Source organism: Sorex fumeus, unplaced genomic scaffold, assembly GCF_029834395.1.
Source record: "Sorex fumeus unplaced genomic scaffold, SorFum_2.1 ptg000007l, whole genome shotgun sequence".
Classification (NCBI taxonomy): domain Eukaryota; kingdom Metazoa; phylum Chordata; class Mammalia; order Eulipotyphla; family Soricidae; genus Sorex; species Sorex fumeus.
The window spans coordinates 14,546,749-14,572,226 of record NW_026606064.1 but is presented as its reverse complement, the minus strand read 5'-3'; the positions used below and the strand labels follow the sequence as shown (position 1 = coordinate 14,572,226).

General features: G+C 36.0%; 1 protein-coding gene and 1 non-coding gene across 5 annotated transcripts in view; both read right to left on the bottom strand.

Annotated features, from left to right (window-relative positions):
- Positions 1–25,478, bottom strand: part of LRRC4C (leucine rich repeat containing 4C) — a 1,436,015-nt gene that overhangs the window by 1,021,919 nt on the left and 388,618 nt on the right. The window lies entirely within an intron of this gene.
- On the bottom strand, positions 3,513–3,619 carry LOC130016947 (U6 spliceosomal RNA). The gene has a single exon (XR_008791293.1). It is a non-coding gene; the product is annotated as a U6 spliceosomal RNA (small nuclear RNA).

Genomic DNA, 25,478 nt, shown 5'->3' with positions numbered 1-25,478 from the left:
AAAAGGATTAAAAGTACAAAGGAAAAACAGATGAGCCGCAAACAACATTAAAATCCTCAAAATATTTTGAAAATATCCTCTCGTCCATGTACAGCCCGGCAAGCTACCGAGAGTATTCGATATGCCAGACACAGTAACAACAAAGTCTCCAATGGAGACGTTACTGGGCCCGCTCGAGCAAATCGATGATCAATGGGAGGGCCATGTACACGAACGCCTTGCTCCTTTAGTACACTAAACTCAAAAGATTTAAATCTAAATTATCTCAATTTCTGGTTTATGATTCAAGACTCTTCGTGAAACAAAGTATTTTGAGAAAAGGTTGTTCGCTTCTGAGTTCCAAAACTGACTTTCTATTCTTTCTACTCCACCGAGTTTGTATCGTCCATAGTAAAACTGTTAGCACTTGAAGCAATATTCACTCATTCATCACCCATGTTAAGTGATGCTTCTCTATTGCGGCTATTTCGTGCGCTAGTAAGGACCTCAATAAAGCCACTGACAGAGGTCACAGAACAAGAATCACATTGTCTTACAAGCCAAGTGAATTTGTCTCATTTCTAAAGCAAACCCATTGGGACTTCACAAATTAAGCTCTCAAATACAGTCTTTACAAGTAATAAAGATAGTAATCTAGCTTCTATCTTCTGCTTTTGCCTTATTTCTCAAATTAGTTCTGAAACAAATTGGAAGGAGAAGAGATAATTATTTGCTAATTCAAAGACACTGGTAAGCTCTTTTCTTCTATCTCCATTTATCCTCTCTACCTCATAATTTATGTTCTTTGACTTATTTTTAATCACAATTTGCAATCTAGTCCACACAATTCCTTCTACGTTTGATCTTTTTTTTTAATGTGCTCTACTTCCCTTTATCAGATATAGAGCTGTTGTGGGTGAGCAGATTTAGAAAACATGATGATCGTGAACCCCAATACCATGTCCAGGTTCAATCAATTATGAGAAAAGTTCATGAGTTTCAGATTATATTCCTTACCTATGGCTATGATTTAGTATGGAAAAACAATACACAGAAAGGAAAGAAAATGGAAAAAAATTCCAGAAAAATATATGCACAAACTCCCCAAAATTCTCTCCTAGAAGATTCACACAGTACATTAATCATTCCTGTACAATGTCTTGTAATAACATTTGTAAAATGTTTTATTTTCTTTTAACTGAGTCTGCAAAACATTGATGATTGATCATAATGCAGGGGGCCCGGTGCTATGATTTTCAACCAAGTGCGCAGGTGATTCAAGGTGAGGTACAATGCCTGAGGATGCTGCATCACCTAAACACTGTCAATCTGTTCAGGCCCCGAAGGATAAGAGATTACTTGGACAACACCCACCGATACATGGGGTTTTCAAGATTTTACCAGGCAACACTTGAGGGACCATGTTGTGTAGAAATGGAGCCCTAGTGGGCTGTATTCAAGGCACTGTCATGAACCCTTGTACTATCTTCCTAAAAGGATTTCTTTCAGAGAAGCTCAGCAGAGAATCAGCATACACAGACTGATGAGCAGCTGACCCTCCGAGCATTCTTACCCTGGCATGTACCAAAATAACAAACCCTCAGAAGGAAATCAGGAGCTCAATATGAGCCACAGATATTGCATAGAGAGACACAATAATTCTGAAAATGGTCAAATTACCCCCAAATCTAAGTTCCCAGATATCAGAGCGGGGTCAGCTTTACAGTAGCTAAAATTTCAGTATAAGGTTGTTGTTTTGTTTTTGTTTTTCCCCCCCCTTTGGCAGTCAAGAGAAATGCCATACATAAAGCTTTTGTGAGACAGAGAGAGAGAGAGAGAGCTTGAGGGACAGAACACATGCTTTGCAGGAGGGCTGGGTTTGACCCCTTGCATCATATGATTATGATTCCCTGAGTACTGCCAGAAGTAAACCCCAAGTGCACTAAAGGTAGTTCCTAAGCACCATTGGGTGTAGCCCAAATTCTATGACCACTCCAAATAGGACTCTTGATAATAACTATTTAATGAATATCTAATATTGAATACTGTGTTAAGAAATCTAGCAAAATAAAGGACTTGAGGGATAACATTTTGGCCATACCCAGAGTGCTCAGGGATTACTTCTATCTCTGTGCCCAGGAATCACTTCTGGCAGGGCTCCAGGGCCTGTGTGGAGTGCCTGGAATTGAACATGGGTTGGCCACATGCAAGATAAGTCTCATGTCTTCAATTCTATTGCTCTAGATGCAATGATGTATTTCCTGAAGAGAACAGGGTAATCACATGAAAATCAGGACACATAAATAATAATTCCTGTAATAAAATACAACCTATATTTCTCTCATAATCTAATTATAGTTACATTTACTCCATCAGTTATTGACAATCACTATGAATTTACATCATTATCCCCTGCATTTGTCTTATGTTTATAAGTATTTATCTAACTTATCTTGAATAAAACATATTTACTAATATGCACTAAGTTATTATTAGAGTACACTATCTTCAAATATCTCTTATAAAGGCTTCCACAACAAATTACTGAGTTCTCCAATGGCTATATGTATAACTACAAAAATTAACATTTCTGTAAATCAGCTAATTTTTTGATTCTGTGTAAATAGCAACAATCATTTAAATATTTATTTTGGGTGCTTTCTAAATTTTAATTATATTAAAATAAAGATTAAAGGAATAATTTAAGTGAGCATATTCTGAAAATAAATAACAAAGGACTGTTTTGACCCAACTTTGAATTTGTTTTTTTCCTTAACTATTTTTATATAGGTACTTGAATTTACAATAATTTTGCTCCCAATTTTCTTAGTTATATCATTCCAACACCACTCTCACCACATAAAACCTGATCCCTTCCACCAGTATCCCATGGGTTCCTCTTCCTCCCTCCAGGTAAGCTCACGGACATCAATTATTATTACATCGTTCCTCATGAACTCAACCCATAGATTTGAGGTATGGTACTCATTTCTTTTCAGACTACTTTTAACCTTCTGTTGTTTTTTTAGCAGTTTCTTCAATCTCATCTTGGAGTTTCTTGATCTTTTCCTCAGCTGTTGCTTAGACTTCTGTTGAGCTTTTAATATCATCTATCAGACTCTTCATTTCTGCTTTGAATTTTCTTCTTTTGGAACTCATACTTTCTTTTTATTTATTTTTATTTTTTTATTAGTGAAACACCATGAGGTACAGTTGTAGACTTACAAATTTTTGTGCTTGGGTTTGCGTTGTAAAATGATCAAGTACCAATCCCTCCACCAGTGCCCATTTTCCACCACCACTGATCCCAGTACCCCTTCCACCCCCCTAATCCCCCCATCCCACCCTGCCTCTGTGGCATGGCACTTCCCTTTGTTCTCTCTCTCCTTTTGGGTGCTGTGGCCTGCAAAAGAAGCATCGAGTGGCAACATGTTCGGTCTAGAGTCTAGTTTCAGTATGCTTCTCCCAATACCCCCCCCCCCATTTGGTGTTCCCTTCTACATCTGGGCTGCCTTTACCCCTAGAGTGTGAAGGAAAATATGGAACGCTTCACGAATTTATATATCATCCTTGCACAGGGGCCATGCTAATCTTCTCTGTATCATTCCTATTTTAGTATATGTGCTGCCGAAGCGAGCACCACTTATACTTTCTTGTTTTTTGCTATGTGTGCCATCATTTCTTTGAGCACAGTAAAAATCCTAAACATGATATTGCTAACATCATTGAGGGTTTTCTGTACTGGTGAATAATTCCATGTTATTGTTCTTCCTCATTTAGCTTGGTGGGATTCTCTGAATAACCCCCATTAGATTTTTGTGCTCTTACTGTACTGTGCTTGAATCTTTCGAGTTAGCTGCCCTGAGACTTCTGTGGAATTAGGCTGGAATATTCGTTGCCTTCAATTCACCCAGTTTTTAGGATGTATGATTGTGGGCAATATAAAATTTCATAAGAAGCTACTTTGCCACCTATGTGACTTCATGTTTTAGGAACTATAGGGCTGTGTTTTTTGAAGGTTAGGCATGGAAGATGCTGACTGGGCCTAACTGGTACTTTCCCACCCCCATTATGAAAAGGCTTTTGAGCTGTCAGTCAGGAAATCAATTTATGTTTCATTTTGACTTTGAGATTTTCATGTAAAAATAGGGAGTTTGAAAGTATGCTAAATATACATGACGTTAGGGGCCAGAATGATAATACAGCAGGAAGGGCATTTGCTGGACAAAAAGATGACCCGGGTCCAATCCTTGGAGTCCCATATAGTCCCCCAAACAATACAGGAGTAATTCCTGAGTGCAGAGCCATGAGTAACTTTGGAGTATTTCAAGTTGTGATGCAAAAAGCCACAAAAAAAAACTTAAACATATTGAACTTTATCTAAGTATTTCAAATAGTGCTTTATCTTATAAAAATGATGATTAAACTTGTCTGTTTGATAGTCACTGACAATACCTATTACTCAAACTAATTTCCTCGCAGTCAACAGATGGCTCTTTCAGAAGAGTGCAAATAGTTTGCGGGAGTTGATGGGGAGAAAGGAGGAGAATAAAAAGAAAAATTAAATAATAATTTTTGAATCAGACACTAATAATATATCACTTACTTTTCCCAGAGTGCAAACAAGTAATTATTCAAACAGGAAAGGGAATAAAATAAGAAAAAATAAATGAGAACTAAAGTTAAATCCTGAAATAGGATATCAGTGAAGAAGGATCATTGGTAATATTATTGAGCAATTTGTTTGAGAACTTTATTAGCAAAAGAGTTTAAAGAAGAAACATGCATTTAAAAACATTATTTAAATGCCAGAATATACTGGACTATTTTTATTATTCATGTTTTCCAAATTAGTTATTGTCTGGCTACCTTCAAAAACAATCTTGATTATACCTACAACCTTGAACAGAGTAATATAACTACTTCTTGCATAAGTATCTATCTGTATGCTGAATATAAAACCCCATCATTATATTAGAATTAAATACCATCTACCACCTTAGATAACATGCATAGAATCAATATAGGCAATGAATAATCTTATCCCAAATATTGTTCTTTATTCCTTGTTACTGGTTTTTAATGCTTATAACCTAATAAAAGGAATTTGATAATTGTAGAGCTGAAAATTAAGTAACTCTTTCAAATGGTCACTTGAAGAGTCATTTAAGGTAAACAATGAGGAAAAATAAAGCAAATAATATAGCTCTTTAATGTGTCAATTATTGTCATGGCAGCAATGATGTTTTCACAAAATACATCATTGCTCCAGTTAATGACTGGTGAGTGAGAGTACAGATGATTTTTCCGTGGTTCAGAAAATTCAGGACATTAACAGTGGAACTGACCATTAATCCCAGGTAATGTGAAGGGCAGTTTACAAAGGGTCATTGCCCAAACAATCTCCTATTTAAACATGAGCACAGCTTAGATTGTCAGAACTACACTAAATAAACATTATTGGTACATTCTTACAAATAAATCTGACTTGGAGCCAGTTGATTGAATGTCACTTTATTTGTCTTTACTTTGGGGCCCCACCTAACACTGCTCAGGAATCACACTTGGTTCTGCTCAAGGGACTATATGGGGAGCTGGGGATTAAAGCATGGTTAGCCCTTGTAAGGCAAGTGCTCTGCTTCCTTCACTGACTCTCCTACACCATTTTTTTTTCTTGATACAACATCAAATACCTAAAATTGCACACCTGACACAGAACTTACGATATTTGGATCATTGATTAGTAGCTATTTCTTATAAACTACCAAAAGATTTACACATCACCACCCAAATTAACTGTAAATTACATTAAAGCAAGATAGCTAACAAAGAACTTTTTAAAATTAATGCTTTTGAAATAATAACAATAATCATCATATAATAAATATACATGTCGAAGTGATTCCTAAGTATGCAAATATTATGCTAATTAATGCAAACATGACAATACATGATTATAGATGCAATTTAATAACAAGAATTAAAAATTGCTATTTTAATGAAAAAGTTTTTGTGGATGAGATACATACAATTTTAGGAACTTTACTTCTATTATTTAAAGAAACAGCATAGTTGGAGAGATAGCTCAGTGAACTAGAGCATATGCAGGAAACTTAAATTCAACCCTGGGCACTCAATATTCCTCAAGCACCATGAGAAGTTATTTCAAATTACAAAACCAGGAATAGCTGACAGCATTGCTAGATCTTTTTGTGCTGGGGAGAATTGGGATGACATTTAGGCCAACCTTATACATTAGGAAAACTAGTAATATTGCTATCTAGACAGAAGGTGAAATTTAATTGCCTTCAGGTTTTACTTTTTTCACTTCTTTACTTACTTGTTTTGAAATCACCCTTACAAAGAAAAACTGGAATAACAAGAATCATTTCCACTGACCTGTGGTTTATTGCAGTGGGCCTGGAAGTATTACACTTGACACAGCAGTGCTGGTATTTATGGAAATAAGTGAAGAAATGTGGTATCAAGATCAAACAGAGAAAGGTTCATGCAAGGAATGAATATTTATTTATCTAAATACCCCTAATATTTTCCTATACTCCCCTTTTTATGTTTTCATTTGTTTTTTAAAAAAAAACACTAAATGGAATATAACACTTCTTACTTTAAAATGCCCCATTTGGCATTAATGATAAGGAGAATTCCATTTCATGAGGTATTAAGAAATCATTATTAAACTCAATACAGTGAGCAAGTTGCTTGTGGTTTGCAAAATTAAATAACTTTTCTAAGAACATCCAGAAATATAGTCACAGACAAAAAAGTAATTTCAGGATTTTCTAATTCCAAAACTCATTTTCTTTCTGTTCTTCTAGAAAGAAAAGACGTGGGATGTCTTAAGGATGTTCCTATAAAATCTATCTCTCCTACAGACAACACACAACAGGTTCCATATTTTTTGTAATAAAGAAAATGCAGTTTGACTGCTATTTGATCAAAATATAGGAAAAATTTAAATGCCCTAAAAAGTACAGGAAGTCCTTGAATAATGCCATGTCATTCAACCTTGTTTCTTTAAACTTACGGATAAGAAAAAAAATATTACTGCTCAATGGTGAATGAAACTAAAATGTTATTTGAGGATTTCTTTAGTATATTTAGTCTAAAGTCACATTTAAAAAATCTACAGGGCTGGAGTGAGAGCCCAGCGGGTAGGCATTTGCCTTACACGCAACTGACCCGAGTTCGATTTCCAACATCCCATATGGTCCTCTGAGCACCTCCAGGAGTAATTCATGAGTGCTGACCCAGAAGTAACCCTTGAGCATTGCCAGATGTGACCCAAAAAGCAAAATAAATAAATAAAATTTAAAAATCTACCACAGGTATTAAATGAGTACTTACTCTGTAACAGAAAATCACATAATGCCATATCACTGAAATATTATTTCATTTCATTTTCATTTCATCATCCTGTTATTCATCGATTGCCTCGAGCAGGCCCCAGTAACGTCTCTTTCATACTAGCCCTGAGATTATATTCAAGGCTCTTTAGGAGAATGAGACCCATCATTGTTACTGGTATTTGGCATATTTGGTACGCCACGGGGAGTTTGCCATACTCTGCCCTGTGGGCAGGCTACATTCGATAGCCTGCAAGTTTGTCCAAAGTAGGAATGAGATAATAAAGATGTCACAAAAAGATGTCCTGATTAGATGTCATCACATATACATTTAAGAAGTAGATACTTGTCCAAGGCCATGCTGGGGCCACTCTCCACACACTTGGATGAGTCTCACGCATAAAAGAACTGGCAGAGGAACCCAGGTGTGTGGGACCCGGGGCTGAGATCTCCAAGCCTGCACGGTTTGGGACTGGACCTGCCAGTAACGAGACAGTTACACCCACCAACTGCCGTGTAACTCCAACAACGGCCAGGATCCAGAGATTATCACTGAAATACTCAGCTCCTGGGAGAGAACAAGGCAGAGTCTCCTACCCTATGCCTGACTGTCTCCACCAGGGCCCAACAGCTGAAGACCACCGGGGCCCAGCCAAGGCCATGCTGGGACCACTCTCCACACACTTGGATGAGCCTCACGCATAAAAGAACTGGCAGAGGAACCCAGGTGTGTGGGACCCGGGGCTGAGATCTCTAAGCCTGCACGATTTGGGACTGGACCTGCCAGTAACTAGACAGTTACACCCACCAACTGCCGTATAACTCCAACAATGGCCAGGATCCAGAGATTATCACACTCAGCTCCTGGCCGCGCGACATCTTATCATCTCATTCCTAATTTGGTCAAACTGGCAGGCTACCAAATGTAACCTGCCCACATGGCAGAGTCTGGCAAACTCCCAGTGGTATACCCAATATGCCAAATACCAGTAACAAAGATGGGTCTCATTCTCCTAACCCTGAAAAAGCCTTGAATATGGCACTTTTAAAAAAAATCTCAGGGCTAGGACGAAGACGTTACTGGCACCTGCTCGAGGCAATCGACGAACAACAGGGTGGTCGTGATTGTGATGGTGACACTTGTTTTGTTTTATTACTAGTAGTTTAATGTCTTTAAAAATTGTATCTACTTTGTAAGATGCATGCATTTGCTCTACAATATCTCATTAAGTACCATAAATATACTGTGTTATATCATAGCACAGCGGTAGGGCATTTGCCTTGCACGTAGCCAAAATGGCCGACCCGAGTTCGATTCCTCCGCCCCTTTTGGAGAGCCCGGCAAGCTACCGAGAGTATCTCGCCCTCACGGCAGAGCCTGGCAAGCTCCCCGTGATGTATTCGATATGCAAAACACAGTAACAACAAAGTCTCCAATGGAGACGTTACTGGGCCCGCTCGAGCAAATCGATGAACAACGGGAGGGCCTTTACCTTTTTACCTTTACCTATCAAGTTACTGGATAGCAACCTATCAAGTTACTGGATAGTTACTGGGCTGGAGTGATAGCACAGCGGTAGGGTGTTCGCCTTACAAGCGGCCAACATGGCCGACCCAAGTTCGATTCCTCTGCCCCTCTCGGAGAGCCTGGCAAGCTACCGAGAGTATTCGATATGCCAAACACAGTAACAACAAAGTCTCCGATAGAGACGTTACTGGGCCCGCTCGAGCAAATCGACGATCAACGGGAGGGCCTATCAAGTTACTAGTCCTACTTTAGAAAGAGACTTAATAATGTATACAAGTTCTTAGCACCGGAAAACAGCCAGAATTTAAAAAAAAAGAACAATTAATGAATACAAAATATTGAATAAGGACAACATAACATAGAAAGTATTATATCTAAAAGTTAAAAGTAAATATTGTAAAGTCACTGTCCTCCCATTGTTCATCAGTTTGCTTGAGCAGGCACCAGTAACACTGTGAGACTTGTTACAGTGTTTGGCATATCGAATGCATCATGAATAACTTGCCAGGCTTTGCCGTGCGGGCAAGATACTCTCAGTAGCTTGCGGTGCTCTCCAAGAAGGGTGGAGGAATTGAACTCGGGTAGGCCATGTTGACTGTGTGCAAGGCAAATGCCCTACCCACTGTGCTATATCTCCAGCCCATTGTAATGAAATATTCAAATATTTAGAGATATCTCCACTGTAGAATTTTAAGTATCAAGCCCATCTCTAAGTTATTTCTAATGTTCTTGCTTTACTATAATCAAAATGTACTTTCAGGTTACATCATAAAAATATCGTATTTTTATGCCTCAAAAACCTATAGATATTGCAATTGTAAATCCTGCAATTTATTTATATGCACAAGTATATTTAGTTTATTTAAAATCATATATTTTGGTCCTTCCTTCCCACCGAGGCTGAGCGTTGCCCCCCATGAGTTGCTCTCTGGCACAGCCATAGTCCCAGAGGCACACAGACCTAATTTGGAGCCCAGCGGCTTTTGGCAGGAATGTAAATGGATTATTCATTGAACTATGGCGCTGTGCCACCCACCCACGCCCCCCAGGGTAGGGAAAGGGTGTCTGTCTCTTCTGCCATTTTCTCCCCCAGCAGCACTGTTGCTGCCGCCTCAGAGCTTATTGGACAGCCAGGTATGAGCCTGTGGTGACAAGGCAACTGAGGCCTCAGAGGATGGGGGGGCAGAACCAGTACTTCGTTCCTGCCCTGCTGAGACAGAGAGTTGCCCTCCAAGAGTGGCTCTCCAGCATGGCCATGGCCCGTGGCCATGGCCCCAGAGGCACACAAACCAATCTTGTAACTATGGGGCTTTTGGCAGAAATCCCTCCAGACTTAATTAGAAAAATATCAGAAATCCAAAATCTACCTCTGCCACGCAAATCATATGGTCTTCATAACCAGCAATAGTAAACAAATTATTTCACAATGCCTTTTCAGCAGGTCTGATTGTTGGGGGGAAATTCCAAATAATAACGGTGCATCTTTTGTCAAAATAATGGATGTAATCAAAGTAGAATGAGAGTTAAGTGGAAATCATCTGCCTCACAGACATCAGGAGAGGTGGGATGGGGAGTATATTGGGTTTCTTGGTAGTGGAAAATATGCACTAGTGAAGGGATAGGAGTTTGGTCATTGTATGACCAAGACTTAAACCTGAAAACTTTGTAATTTTTCTCACAGTGATTCAATAAATATTTAAAAAATACAAAAAAGACATAAAATAAGGTAAAATATGTAATATATGCCATGGAGAGCCTACAAGCATCACCAGTGTGGCCACTAAACATATATATACATATATATATATGTGTGTGTATGTACATATATGTGTATATGTACACAAACACACATATATATGTGCATATATGTACAGGCTTCACGGGCGTTATATATAGACATATATATGAAAACATGTATACATACATATATATTTGAATGTCATTAGTGTGTAACCACCAACCACATAATTATTCTTGTCATTTCAGCACATATATATGAATCCATATCAAGAGCAGTATATGAACTTGCTTTTCTTACTTACCAGGATGACTTGAAGAGTAGGGCATATTTTATTTTACAAAATATCTATAGGAACATATTTCACAGTATTTGAGTTATGCAAAATTGGTCTACACTTTGTAATGAGGTTTAAATATTTCAAATACCAGTTAATGTGAAGCTGGAGACATAGTACAGCAGGTAGAACTCTCGCCTTGCATGTGGCCAACCCTTGTTCAATCCCCAGTATCCCATGTGGTCCTCCAAGCCAGAAGTGATTCCCAATTGCAGAACCAAGAGTGACCTATGTTCTCCTGGTTGTCGTCCAAAAATCCAAATTAATTAATTAATTAATTAAGGAATTGTTTACACATACCTAACCACAGATGATTCGCGCTACAGATTTTGTTCTATTTCTGTCTTGTAAATATGCTTTCTGCAAAGTGAATATCAGAAATTCTAGAGTCTATCTTTCTAAATTGTCTACTAATAATGAATATGTTCATGAGTGATAATTGTTATTTTTATCATTTTGAATGATTCAAACAATTACAGTATCATAACTGATAACCCAGTCGACAAAGCAATTAGAATTTTTCTAAATCTTGTTTTTTCCAATAATCTAAGAAATCTAAAATTTTCAGTTGTGATCATAGGTTCTAGTGTTTGTACTATCATCCAAAATAATTTTTTAGGAGTTAAAAAAATAAAATAAATAAAATCATATATTTTTCCTACGTCTACTAAAACACAGCTTTTTGTTCTCGTGTTGCATGACATTTCTGAGTGATGAAGAAACCCAAAGGAAGCACATAAGAAAATAAGTTTTCTGTCATGTTACTATTATATATTATCTATTAATTCTCATGCAGGATCTCATCAGTGCTCTATCTCCAGAGTACTCAGTCACTGGTTCCCATTGACAGATCTGAAAGTGGCACTACTGCAATGTAGCATTGTAGCACTGTCCTCCCATTGTTCATTGATTTGCTTGAGTGGGCACCAGTAATATCTCACAACACATTTTCAGACATGTTGCTACTGTTTTTGGCATATCAAATACTCCATGGGTAGCTTGCCAGGCTTTGCCATGCCAGACTCTCCAAGAGGGGCGGAAGAGGCACTACTGATTACAGTAAACGTTCAACAAATATTTTAGAGTATAATGATCCACATCTCAGTGGTCTAATTGCTTCAAGAGACCACTGTGGTCTATCTGACACGGAGAGCGTAATTTTGGACATTCTCTTGAGTCACCATAGTCTGAGATTAACTTTGGGAATAACCACAGGAAGATAAAAGAGAGCACGGAAGAGCCTACAGTCCATTCACTGTGCCAATCTTGAATTAATCCCATCGGGTCATAACCCAGTGTAATGTGCAGTGGATTAAAACACACCATCTGAAAGTGGCACTACTGCACTTCATAAGCAGATACTGTATCTCAATAAGCATTCTGATGTATCTCAATACATCTCAGTATTGAGATACTGTATCTCAATAAGCATCAGAATGCTTATTGAGATACCTCATGGCACATGTTTATAACTTTCAGATGCATTTTTATCATCTGAATGGAAATTACTTCAAAGATTTTCTTTTAAGTATAAAATTGTCTTTCTGACAAGGGGCAATTTAATGAGCTCTGCGAAATTTTTGATATGCATCAAATATACTAATGTATGGAAAGAATTTAATCAGTTTCTAGAACAAAGCGTATGTCTGCGTAAACAGTTATTAATAGAGACATTCTGTTAATGTGAAGTATACACATATCTTTAGGGGCAATGTTCTGATAACAGTGATTATTATTTATATGAGTGCTTTTCAGAATATATAACTCTAAAGTAAAACTACTTAATATAATTTTTATTATTGAATCACCATGAGGTACAGTTACAAAACTTTCATGTTTGACTTTCAGTCATATAATAATCAAACACCCATTCCCTCCACCAGTGCACATTGTCCACCACCAATGTCCCCAGTATACCCACCCCCCTTTCCAACCCTCCCCTGCCTCCATGGTAGACAATTTTCCCCATACTCTCTCTCTACTTTGAGGCATATGGTTTGCAATGTAGATACTGAGAGGCTATCACATTTGTTCCTTTACCTATTTTCAGCACACATCTCCCATCCCGAATGATTCCTTCAATCATCATTGATTTAAATCTGTCACTGTCTCTGTCACTGTCCTCCTGTTCATCATTTTGTTCGAGCAGGCCCAGTAACATCTCCATTGTGAGACTTGTTGTTACTGTATTTGGCATATCAATATGTCACGGGGAGCTTGCCAGGCTTTGCCGTGTGGGTGAGATACTCTCGGTAGCTTGCCGGGCTCTCCGAGAGGGGCAGAGAAATTGAACTCAGGTTCGTTGGGTTGGCAGCACACAAGGCAAAAACCCTACCGATGTGCTATCACTCCAGCCCAATTTAAAACCATTTAATATTGATAAAACTCTGAACATATCTCATTTTCCACTATTTTCCTCTCATCTTCCTTTGAAAAGAGAGCACGAACACATTTCTCCAAAACTCAAGCAGGTATTCAGAAGCAAATATAATACCCACAGATTTTCCTTGTCAGTAAGAGATGCCTGAAAGTAACCACTAAAAGTATTTTATGTATTCTGTTTGGAAAATGAATCCAACGTGCATCACTAACCCACAAAGACATCCAAAAATTTGTGTTTCTTGTGGAAGTACAGCAATCCTGAGGATTAATTGCCTTGAATTCTGGGAATCTTAGGGACTTTGTGTTGTTATACTTTTTGCCTTTCCCACTACTCTAAATTCTTGTAGGGAATTAGGTGATCATATTGGAGAATCAGGTTTTATTGGAAGTTAAAATACATGTTCCAAATAACTTTTCACGTGATCACTTGACTTCCCATTACTTATCAATTTGCTCAAGCGGGCGCCAGTAACATCTCCATTCATCCCTGCCACATGGTAGAGTAGCTCAATGGCATCTGTTCATTCTAGGAACACGAAGAGTCTCAAACCGATCATTCAGGATCTTGAAGAAGTCTGACCATCTTGTACGTGGGTGGCCACGTGGTCATTTGACATCCCGTGGAATCCAATTGGTAACAATTCTAGTTCAGTGGCCGTCTCCAAATCTCATTACGCGTCCAGCCCATCTGATTTTTGACGCCTTGGCAAAAGAGATAGGGTCCCTAATTCTTGACTGTCTATGGAGGTCTGAACTCTGGATTCTTTCTCTCTTTTGAGTGAAACGTGATACTCCAAGCATAGCTCTTTCGATTCCTCTTTAGGAGACCCAAATAGCGTTCTCATCCTGTTTTCATAGGGCCCAGGTCTCTGAGGTATATGTTAATGCAGGAAAAACAGTGGAATCAAAGAGATGTGCCCAGAGCCGGAGGTTCTTCATGCTCTTAGCTATTTCTTCGATGCTCTTGAAGGCATACCAAGCCGCTCTCTTCCTTGTTCGCAACTCAGGTGCTAGATCATTGGTCATTTTGACTTCTCAACCTAGGTACACATAACTGTTGTATTCCGAGATAGTCGTTCTGTTGAGAGCGAATGGAACATCAGGAATAAGACTGTTTCTCATAAACATTGTCTTCTTAAGATTCAGCTGGAGTCCGACCTTTCCACACTCACAGTCTAAGTAAGCCAGCATTTTTATGAGAAATAACTTTTATTAGTTCAACTATTTCACCCCAGTGTGAGGAAAGAAGATGTTAATTTTTACTACTATCCTCCCAAAATACCCATCCTTATTCTGTTTGTGTGACACTGTTTGTCACTATATATATATATATATATATATATATATATATATATATATATATAAAGTCACTCCAATAATATTTAACAAAAGTATAGCACTGTATAGCACTGTCCTCCCAAAGTTCATCGATTTGCTCCAGCGGGCACCAGTAACGTCTCCATTGTGAGACTTGTTACTGTGTTTGGGATATCAAATATGTCACGGGGAGCTTGCCAGGCTTTGCCGTGTGAGTGAGATACTCTCGGTAGCTTGCCAGGCTCTTCAAGAGGGGTGGAGAAATCAAACCCGGATCGGCTACGTGCAAGGCAAATGCCCTACCTGCTGTACTATTGAATATGAGACATAAAATACAGATAAAACATAGCCCCACCCTCATGAAATTGTTATTCTAGTCATTATTCAAATACATACAGCTATAATTGACCTTGCGCCATAGCAAAGAGATATTGGAGCAAGGCAAAGCACAGAATTACTTTTTCCAAAGATTAGACAACTAATTTTTTTTCCTATTTGTGTCCCTTCACCTTATTGCATCAGATTTCTCAGGTCAGGGAGGATAATGACATGAATGACATGAATCCCAAATAGACAAAGCCCTTTTTTTCTTTTCAATGGAAAAACAACAACATCTGAGCTACAAATAAGTACAAAGTGAGCCTGATATTAAAAATCACTTCACAATCTTTAATCTTATCAGAGAAGGCAAGAAGAGTCATTATTCAGAACTTAAGCAGCAGTAATAATGGAACAAATATAAGGGACATTCTAAGTGTTAGTGTTCAAAAGTACATGCTTTTTAAAAAAATAATTTGTTTCATCTGCAGCGAGTGATTCACCACTGCATAGGGATTACAATGAATTTTTTTAAGTAAAAAAAGAAAAAGAAGATGTAAAGGAAGGAATGGATGGTAGGAAAATAGAGACACTAAAGGACGTAGAGAGAAGAATGTCCATTTTGCTCTCTGGATCATATATTGGGACTATAAAGAGATACAGACTATGTAAGGAACATACTGGGATAGAGATACTGCAATATCTCAACCAGGTAAAAGCTTCCTAAGAGATTTGTAAGTTAGTACAAAGATCAATAAGAAGTTGTTGAAAGATTTGTGAGAATTTTTGAACTCAATTATTGTAAATAAGATCATTTTGTTCATAGCAAGAATACATTTGATAGAATGTAAGTACAATTTCCAGAATGATTTGATTCGAGTAACTTTTGTGTTCCTTAAAATATGAATAGTTGATTAATATAAAAGGTTAGAAGCTTAAAACTATGCCCCAAATCCCTGTCTTTGAGTTATATGGCTTTCTCCTTGAAGAACAGGAGTCTGTCTCTTCTCTTCTCTTGTGAGCAGACCTCTGGAGAAAATTAATTTCTCTCAGGACTCCCAAAGGAAAAGAAATCGGGGGAAGTGAGGATCAAGAGACTCAACTATGTCTCCTAGACATGGATGCATTCTAACCCACTTGAACTACCTAATATCCTATTGATGGGGCTGGAGCTATAGCACAGCGGGTAGGGCATTTGCCTTACACATGGCCCATGCGGCAGACCCGAGTTCAATTATTCCGCCCCTCCTGGGGAGCCTGGCAAGCTACCAAGAGTATCTCACCCACATGGCAAGCTACCCATGACGTATTCAATATGCCAAACACAGTAACAAGTCTCAAAATGAAGACATTACTGGGCCCGCTCGAGCAAATCAATGAACAATGGGAGGAAAGTGCTACAGTGCTATCCTATTGATAAATATTCAAAAAAATTTAAATCCACTGGGGGATAGCATGCTATGGTATTATGAGATGAAAATCTGTTTGGAAAATTTTAAGAGACCTTGAATCAGAGTTTAAATACATAGTTATGAAAACCTAGCTGAATAATCTTTATTCCTCTCATAGAGCTTGTCACTGGGATACCTAATCACATCAATCTGATGGACCACGCACACAATGTAGGGTTTCTAAAAAGTGATTAGCCAAAAATGTTGTCTGTGGTGGTAACATCATAGTGCTGTGTGTATCTCTCATCTAAACGAAACTATCGTTGCTTGCCTCTGAATAAGTTTCAATATCAATTTTTTTTAAGTATTCCATCCAGTGTAAAGTTATTAAAATATCTTCTTTTTTCTCAGCATTCTTGAAGGCACAGAAGGTACTTGAAGTGAAATCAGCAGAGTGGAGTAAACTGTATTTCAGGGTGTGGATGCACATCTGCATGAAGCTGCTTCTCATTTTTTCTCCTTTTCCTCTAGCCCAATTCTCCAGTCTGGGAGCACAAATCATGGCAATGATGGGATTCATGTCATAAATTTAATCTTTGGGAGATTTTCAGAAAATCACTATGGTCACTCTGCATGTCATTTTCCTTTTATTCCAATTTTCCATTGGTCAGATATTCCATATTGCTTTCAATGCCTAACATTGTAAAGTTTTATTCTCTAAGGGCTATTTTTATAGATAAAATATTAATTAATTACCTACAAAATAATAGCCCAGTTAGGTGGCTTGTTTCCCGTAAAGTTATTAAATCATACAAAAGATATTTGAAGTCTAGTTTTAAAATAGCAGGCCTAAGCATTCTGGAGATAACAAATTGGGTAATAAACATTCATATCAAGTAACCTTTTGTGAGTCTTGAATAAAACTGATGCTTGTACCCTAGTGACCTAAGAAGATAAATTTAATAAAAGATCTGATATTGGTGTAAAATCCTGAGGACAAAACCTATAAATTGAGTTAAACCAAATTGAATTAAAGCCATTTCTATTTACTGAAGAGGAAATTTTGGTATTACCCTACATTCTTTCCCTTGTTAAAAAAAAAAAGCACTGCAAAGAGCTGGGCTGACAACTCATGGATCTGGGTATATTAGTGCATTTGAAAGACTCCACATCTGTTTCTCAGCCTTGCATGGCCTTCTGAGCACTACCTAGTATGTCTTTGGTGCGCCCTTAGCATTACATGGTTGGTTTTAGCACTGCTGGGCCTGATACCATCTCTCACCCACTCCTCCAAGAATAGAATTGATAGATTGAACAAGTACCAATGAAAGCATTAATTGGGACCTTCCCTCACAAAAGAAAATTTCTGTATTATTACTGGATCAAAAGAAGCTTAAATATGTCCTATTTATTTTATTTAATGGATATTTACCCTTCAGGAACAATACAAATAGATTCATTATTGTGAGTCATTTCTTCAGCCTAGCCTTGTATCAAGTGCTCACAAAAGAATATTTTTAAGAGAAAATGTAAGTAGCTCCCACCGAGGTTTGATTTTTTTCAAAATTAATTAAAAAGTAACTAATTTCTGATTTCATATACAAAATCTTGTAGAACTATATTATCACTAATGAACAACTGGAGCTGTGGCTATAAAAGTACTTCGAGACTCATTGAAAAATCATAAGACAAAACATGACCCTTGCGCTGTCAGCTTGGGAGTTTGGGGAAGTGGTTGCTTTGGTTGCTGTAATAGTAAATGATCTCTGAAATAAGCTACTATATTTGGATTATTCATCTCATTTCTCTCTTCCTCTTGCATTTTTAGATTGCATGCAAGACTTCAAACCAAAGGGCAGAAGAAACGTGCTCACTGGATTTAAACAACTCTGTGCTCATTTTCAGAAACTCAAATATGGTATGTGAGATCACTGTTCTGTCACATAAGCTAAGGGACATGAACAAAGAATGTTAATGTACCAAAATCCCTATGCTTTCTACACAAAGATTGAAGTATAAGAGAAAAAATCTCAAATTATGTTCATATAAAGGTGCTGATGATTTGCCGACTGTAACTGGAATTCTTCAAAGTTCTATTCAGTACCAAAACGCTAACAGAAAAGGAAGTCATTCATATCAGAAGAAGTACAAAAATAAAATAAAGAGGAATATTCTTTAAAAAAATATTTTAAAGTAAAAAAGAAAGCACATTTTACCATATATACTAATATCTTACATAGTTTACAGATTCCTTCAGAAAATCCCATCCCTTCCACTTCTTTTATCCCTTCATCATACTAGATATGGCAAATCAATTGGTCAAGAAGATATTATTTTTTCTAATAATTCTAATAAAGATACCTTACACTAACAAAAAGAGTCTTGCGTGAGATGATACTCTAAAATAAAATTAGCATTGACTTCATCTTTACAGAAGCAAAAACTGGCTCCGAGAAATCCCTCCACGCTTTGTCAAGGTCAAATGCTGATCTATCACAGATCAGAAAATAGGATTGGAGTTTCTTTTACCTCAATCACTGTTCTTCCTAATGCTATCAAACCTCGTCAGCATGTGTATGTGTGAAATAATTACTCTGAATAGGCAAACTGGCATCTTGCATTATATGAATAATGTAACTTCAATAAACATTATTTGTGTCTATACAATGTGACAGCTGCTATGGATATAGGGGAATCTTACAGTGTGTAAAAATGATTACTGCATGAATAACAGCTTTTCATTGTCCTAGGGATAAAGCAGTGCTCCATAACACATCATAGAAGAGTCAAACACTCCTGGAAAAGATCCAGAGGATGGCTCAGTGGCATAAAGTTCTTGCTCTGCAAGCATGTAGCATAAAGCTATAATGTCCCTGGGTTCTGTTGTCTGCCACTCCTAGTGCTGAAATGATTTATAGCATCAAATATCCAGATGCATACAGGTAACAGAGCTTAAATAAAAATGGCAGGGGAAGGTAACACACTTTCAAAACCCTACCTCCCCAGATATCAGAGACTATAAGGGCACATAGTCAGGATGCAAAGCTTCTGATGAACATACATGTAAAGGTCACAGTGCTGTTCTTCAAGAACCACATCTAGAAGATGCATTACCACCAGATCTAAAGGAGCCCAAACCATGGGTAAGCTGGTACTCAAGCACCACAATTAAAGGGGAATCCAACCAGCGTGCACTACCTCAAAATAGGTGAGCACCACCCAGGAAAGTGTGTGAAGCTGGTCTTTGTAACAGAAGAAAAACTGGGGGTAAATATGGACAAAGGAACAAATAAATGAATTAGTAATGAATAAGTAAATAGCAACGTGTGAAAACTCTATATTTAGAAACATTTATTTTGAAAGATCCCAGTCTCAAAATTGTCCATCAAGACAGTGCAGTACTGGATAATGACCAAGATAGAGTCCTTTGGCAAAAATTAAAAAGTTCAGAAATAATTCTTCATATTTATGGCCAATTGATTTTTGATAAAAATGTCCTAAGTCAATTTAATAGAAAAATGTTGTGGCTATTGCTGCAAAAGGTACAATTACAAACAGATCTTATTTGAAAATAAATTTTTATTTCAACTATGTAAAAAAATTAAGCTATATGGGCTAGGAGACTGTATGCCAAGGGTTAGGCACTGACTTTACATATGGTCACCTGGGTTATACCTGGCACCACATATGGTTAGCTCTGAGAACAGAGTATGAAGTAAGCCCTGAGCACAGGCAGGTGTGGTCTCCAAACCAAAATAACAATAATAAAAATAGTAATAAGTCATAACATAATAGGTTTGTGTGAAAACCTAAAACTTTCAAAATTAACTTTTTGTATCTTTGTCTAGGTAAATATTTTTCGTGACTCAACTATCCTTCTAGGTACTTTTGTGGGGCTTGGTTTTTATTTTACCACATTCAGCAGCGCTGAGGTGTTAATCTTGGCTCTGTGATCAGAGATCACTCCTGGTTGTGCTGGAGAAATTAAATATGGTGCTGTGAATTCAAACTGGGGTTGGTCACATACAATTTAAATGCCTTACCCCTGTACTATCTCTCTGGCCCCAATTTCTCTAGGCAATTTTAAAGATAAAAAATATCTAAACACACCAAAAAACTATACATACAATTTATAACAATAAAAATCATATTAAAGATAAAATAAATATAAATACCTACTGATAAACAATAAGAAAATTGTGATATAGTCATGCAATAGAGTGCAATTTAACAGAAATCAAGTCATTTTATTCATAATTCCAGATGAATGGATCTCAAAAATAGAATGCCAAGTAAAAAGTACTTGAAACAAGATCATATAGGGCACGATTTCATTCATACGAACTGTCCAGAAAATATGAATATAAACAGAAAAACAGTATTAGTTTTCCATAATTGGGGCAGAAATGGTGAGTACAAATAATCTTGGCAGAAATGTATTAAAATTAATCTGACAATATTGCATATTTTTAGATTTATTAAAAAATCACTGAAGCATGTACTTAAAATGAGAAAACTTTATAGCATGGAGATTACACTTGAATGAAGCTATTAAGAGATGGAATTAAAGATTCTCCATAATCTGATCTTCATTGTTTGAATTTATTCCCCAACTTTCCCCCCACTTTACATTGTATGCTACTAAATATATTTCTTTCAGAGCTTCCTTCCTGATCAGAACGACTGGACAATATTTTCCATTATTCTTCCTCTGAATAATTTTCTAGCATTTGTTTGATTTTTTTTTTTGAGATGGGGGTTGGGTTAAGTCATATGCTTTCTCCCAGTGAGGCTGGAAGTTCCAAGTGTGACTCTAGGATTGAACTCGGATCAGGTGCTTATGAAACCACTGAATTGTCCACTGTGCTGTCACTCTCATCTTCAAGGATCATTTCATCTTGAAAAATTTACTTCATTCCAAAGTCATATTACTCTTAATAGCCCCCATTTTACATTTTGGTACATACACATGAAGTTTATTCTTTATATTCTTCTCTTTTTATTATATAAGTCCTCTGGAAACATACTGACATCCTTGCCTCATTTATTTCTAAATCTGTTCCCAGTGCCTTGCATAAAAAGTAGATTACCAATAAATATTTGTTAATTTAAAATTCATGTAATAAGGTATAATTAATCAAAGAAGTTTCAAAAATCTTAGTGAAAGCACAGATTCAACAGTGCTACCTGGAATAATAAGAGAAGGATAAAAAGAGTTAAGCGAGTATTTGAAACTTTAATTCAGTTAGGAAGCAACTAAACTACATTACATATAAAGAAATTGTATTGGAAATTTATGGCTCCAATGAGAAAAAACAGTTTCTCATTACAATGAAACTTTTGCAGAAATGGCTTGTCTAATGGAAAACAGTAATACAGAGGACTGTGTACAGAAAGGGGATAAGAAAAAGATGAAATATAGTTCAGAATAACTCTATTATGTCAAAGTAAATCAAAGAGAATCTAAACTCGAAAGAACAATAAACAAAGAAAAATATTTCTCTTTCTTTAAAAAAAATCCAAATAAAAGAAATTCTATAATTTCCCTTGCCTTTTGATTTTATATATGTGGATGTAATACATTTATTTAGTTTTTTATCCATTCAATCAAATATATATATATATATATATAGCCAAAAATTTTCATTTTAACTGAAAGGAAACTGAGGAAAAGAGAGGCAAATTTCTTATCCAATGTAATTCATCAAATTAATGAAAGAGTGTGTCTGGGTTCTTGATCTGGTAAATTCCTTCTTTACTTTTTTTTTACACTATTTAATTCAATTGTCTCACCATTAGTATCAATGTGGTGTGTGTGTGTGTGTCTGTGTGTGTCTGTGTTGTGTAGAGGCACTGAGATGAGTAGTGGGTATAGTAAAAACTTGTCAATTAAAGCATTATGATAAATATAGATAAAGGTTAAAAGTATGATAATATTTTTGGCACAAGATATGCTACCAAGTATTTTATACTTGGTAATTTTTTTAGTCATCCCAGACTCAGGACTTTCTTTATAAGAATGACTGAGATTATTAAAGTTAATATGATTGCTGAAGTTACCTAAAAAATAAGTGATAATGTCCAGGTCTGCATAGTTCAGAAATTCCTGCTGTTACATCCATATTATACTGCAACCCATTGTTTAGGATCTATTATTTGTTTTTGTCATTGGTTTATAAATTTTATTTTTAATGGCCTCATGTTCCTATAAAAGTGTAAAAAAAACATTAAATAAACCCTAGTAAACACATTACATTAGCATAATTTGTGAAACATTTGATAGAAATTCTTGAAGTTTTGCAGCTATTAGACTTTTTATTACTAAACTGTAAAATCACTATTTTAGATACATGGATTTATGAAATGTTAATAATAATATATCTTGAAATAAATATGTTCATACTATTAAATATTGTATAAGTTATGGTTCTTTAAAGAGATTTTCAGTTATTCTTCTAAAGCTATGACAAAAATGTTAATAAACCAAATATGCCAAAAAATATTTTGAATGAGAATATTTATGTTTTCAAGAAATATATGTTTATATATATGGGATAAGGGGGAAAAAAAAACCTTAAGTCAAATAATAGAGCAAACACAACTTCAAAGCAAATGTTCAATATAACAATGGAGAACAAAATTTTCCCTAATAAGCAATTATTTGAAATCTTATCACATAGAACATGTTTGTCATTATACTGTTTTTTTTTGAAATTTTTAGATACTATCCTAACCTTTAGTTTTCACATCATACAGCCATCAAAGCATATTCAGTTATCTACAACTTTATTTTTGCTTTTAGTCTCATAGAATCTGTTGTAATGTCTGAAATTTTCTTAATATAGGCAGATTTCAACCTATTTACCTTATTTCCTCATTCAGAATTTTACCATAAATAAGTGATAAGAAATTGACGATAATTTTAAAACTTCAAATAAAATTTCCTGCATTAATTAAAATGCGTATCATCCTTGCACAACTTTGTTTTTAGTGTTCATATGTCATTTAAAAGTAAGAAAATAGTTCTTTAGGGCCAGAGAAATAGTACAGGGAGCAAGGCACTTTCCTTGAACAAGGCAGAAATTAGTTTGATCCCTGCCACCATAATAATGTTTCCCTGAGCATGGTCAGAAAAGACCCATGAGCCCAAATTAATCATATATATAATAATATATGCATATGCAAATAAGTACATACATATAATATAATTTTCAGAAGACAGATTTATCTTTATATATACCTCCCCCAAAGAACCTGAATTTGGGTGGCGCAAAGACATATTCCTGCTATTCTTTTTGAAGAATCTCAATAATATCACCACCACTAGAAAATCACCTTGCATAAAGGGATGGGTGTTGAAATATTGTATGAGTGAAATGCAATCATGTAAAATTTTGTAACTCTGTATCTTAGAGTGACTAAATTAAAAAATAAATTTAAAAAATGTAAATGAAAATAACCTTGCAGGAATCTGTTTTCCATTAATTTATATATTGTGAGCAATTTAAAGTAATAATATGATGTTTTCATAATATCAGTATCTTGCTAAATCAGAAAGATTCAACTTTTGTCTCAACTATTGAACGTTGGTAGAATATGCCTTCATTTTCAAAACTTAAGATTATTTCAACTAGAAGCATACCCTTTAAAATGGGAAATAAACCTGTCTTGTTTTCTATGATGACCCAGGCCATTATCATAAATGACTTTCATAAAATTTAACAACCTATCAAGAATAACGGAAGATGTACTTAATAGCTGAGATACTTAATGTATCATGAATTGCTAAATCAGCATAATCATAATCACAACCAAACTCAAATTGAGAAAATAATGATGAGCATTATGTATAGGAATTGGGCCAAAGACAATACTTTCACAAATAAAAATTTTCCTTTAATTTGAATGATATAGCAGTTTATGATAATGGAAAAAGCAAGTTTTTTTTCATTTGTTTGCTTGTTTGTGTTCAACTTATTTAGCTATGCTATTCCTTAGTGATTTCTTATAAATTCACCCCTGTTTCATTCCAGTAAAAACACTGAGTCATGTGGTAAGCTTGTAAATTTCTATAAGGTAAAGGGGAAACTGAGATTCACATGGGGGGTATTTTACTGGTAGATTTCAATGTGCAAAAATGTTTCCACATATAACTTTTTAAAGATCATATAATCACAACTCAATAAATGTGTATAATTATTAATTCAGAGAAGTCATGAGAGATGGTACAGAGACTCACAAAATATACATACTAGACTAGTAAAAGATGGCTTTGGCTTTATTTATATAAAAAAATTCTAGCAGCAAATTCACATAGCTGTGGTGAGAGATCGAAATATCAAGAACCTTGAACAACAATTTAATCAAGTGGCAAATTATGGCAGAGGATATTGGCAGAATATCTCTTCTCAATCAAGTGTCTCCTCTTTTATAGTTTGCCTTTATTTTGATACATAGAAAAATGTATTTTCCAAGTGTGTAATAAAAATAATAAGTGACTTATTATACTACCTAGCTCAAATGTCACATTTTTAACAATTGGAAAAACTGAGACCAGGGTAGGACACTTACATAAATATCAAACAAGCTTTCAAACTTTTGCCCCAAAACACCTGGTCTCACTGTATTGCTTCAACTAAGTCAAACTCAAACAAGTTTCTTCATTCACTTTATGAGATAGAATAATAATGAAGAATACACAAATCCGGTGTTGTACCTTTTCTCTTCCAACATTGTCTACTGTGACAAAACCAACAATTTTCCTTTACTTGGTAGTAGGATACAGCATTAAACATGAGATGCAAACATCAAGGTAATCTCTGTAGGGAAAACTCTTGGTAAATTTCTCATACTTTACCTTTCTGTGGCTTATCCTCACCTACTTTCTTTTTCTTCATGTATTAGGGAAATCAGGTATATCAATAATTCTGCCTGTATTGAAGGATAAAACTCTAATTTGAACCTTTATTTGCAATCCTGGCTATAACACTTAATAGCTGTGTGATATATGGCTAGTTATTCAGTCTCTCTAATCTGAAATTTTCTATCAGTAAGTGATAAAGACTACAATGGTAATATTTACTGGGCATGATTATGGAGGATTAAATGATTTAATATAGAACAA